We start from the raw sequence: 2,140 nt of genomic DNA on the forward strand, positions 1-2,140 counted from the left end.
AAACTGCTGGAGATTTTTTTTTTTTTAAATAAGGTATAAAAATTGTTATATTTGTCAATATAGTTTTATAGGTAAATTGTTCTTTTCAAATTCCATTCTAGAGTCATAGAGTTTTTTTTTTTTTCTGGTGATACGGTGCAAAGCTTGAGAGGATGTTTCCTTCCCTAATTTTGTATACACACAGACACACAAAGAAAGAGTTTATGACTGACCTGGCTGCTGGAGACTCAAAATTTGAAGGTTAGTTTTATACAAGAATGATTGATTTAAAAAAAAAAAAATTTGCATCTGCAGATCCTGAAGTTCCTTAAAAGATGAATTACCTATGTCTTGCATATAGGGAGTCTAAATTATAGATCATTACATTGCTTTTTCAAGATCATGAAAGAAAACTGAAATTATTAAACAAAAAAAAATTGTAGGAAAGTAATAGTGATGGAACTTACATGTGAAAAGAGTAGTTCTTAGCATTATATAGTTATCAAAAATTTAAGCAAAAATTAAATTACTGGATAGATATGAATAAAACTAAGCTTTTGGAAGCTTGAAGTCATAGAAAAATTTGTACATACAGCTAAACTACAGCTTGTCTAGACATTTGATAGCATCCTTGGATGTTTCTACCAGAAGCCAGCTCAATTACCAAAAGTGGGGATTAAATACTTCACACTGACATCCTGTGCAAAAGTGACACAAAAGCATGTCAGTCTAAGCTTCATCTAGTCCTGCATCTTTAATATTTTAGAAGCTTTCCTAGTTTCTTTACTAGGAGTTAGTCTATTGCCAATGATTTGTGTATATATAACACATAAATAAATACTGGTTTAAATTTTCTTTAACTGTTTTATAGATATTTAAAAATAGGCTTAATGGAAATAAAAATGGTTTATATTGAAACCAGAGAAATACTTTGCTAGTATGCATTGAGACAGTGATAGGTACAGGTTTTATACAAAGAAGTCAGGCAGTATAGAGATGTTTATTATTTATTCAGAGATTAATGCTTACTACTATTCAGACAATAAACCACATTTCCATTTTACTGGGTATCCCCATAATGCTGCCTCTATCAGATGCAGATGTGCTGTACTTGCAGACATAGATGATCTGATAAATTTTAATTCTTAGAAAGAAATCTTGCTAGAAATTCTTATTTTCATTCTCTAAGATGATTTTATGTAGAAATGTATGTATCTAAAATTATTTTTAAACCTGGTACTTTTAGCATTTAGGAACATGTCCGAAAGTAGATAATGATGCTTTGTGAGTTTCTATTCTTAGCTGGCTTTAGTGGAGGATGTGATGTATCCAGCACAGATAGTCAGGAGTTAGGTGTTCACAAGTGTGTATGGCATAAAGTAAGAACTGCTATGATATAAACCCCCAACCCGATACTGCGGTAGAAAGTAAAAATCAGGAACCAATTTGAAAGATAAAAACTTATTTAAGTAAGTGGTTTTGAAAAAATGAAATGTTTCTGGAATGCTTCCACTGTTCCAACACTTCCCAAACTGCCCTGGCACTGGCAGCATTGGGATCAAAGAAAGAGGTCAGTGGTGAATTTGTATGCCCCTGGGCAGAACCTATAGCATTTGAAATTATATCTTTAGGCTTAAGTTTAAGTAGAGATGCAACTCCTGAGTCTTTCACTAGAGCTAACTCTCAAAATTAACTTCTAGAAAATAATTTTTTGAATAACAGCTTACACCCCTAATTCTTGTTGTCCTATATATGTGTGTTCTTGTCCCTAGCACTAAGCTTTACAGAGACTAAAAAAAAAAAGCTTTCTGCACTAGTAAGGTTTTCCACATAATGGGCAGAAAAGTTTTGTTATTGTCTTTAGGTCATGGTGTGTTTGATTTGAAAAAAAACCCCAGGAACTAGAAAATGAAAAGTTAGAAAAAAGTTAGAAAAGTTAGAAAGTTAGAAAGTTAGAAAAGAAAAAAGAAAGTTAGAAAAAAATAGAAGTTACAAAAAAGAATAACTATTTTATTAGGCATGTCATGAAACACTTGTATGTTTTTCTTCTAGTGTACCTTGACTAAACTATGCATTTTTTAGACTGAATATGTAAAATTTTGATATAAAATTAAAAAAAAAAACCTCTAATCTGTCTCATATGTAATATATGTATAATGCC

Source organism: Poecile atricapillus, chromosome Z (assembly GCF_030490865.1).
Source record: "Poecile atricapillus isolate bPoeAtr1 chromosome Z, bPoeAtr1.hap1, whole genome shotgun sequence".
Classification (NCBI taxonomy): domain Eukaryota; kingdom Metazoa; phylum Chordata; class Aves; order Passeriformes; family Paridae; genus Poecile; species Poecile atricapillus.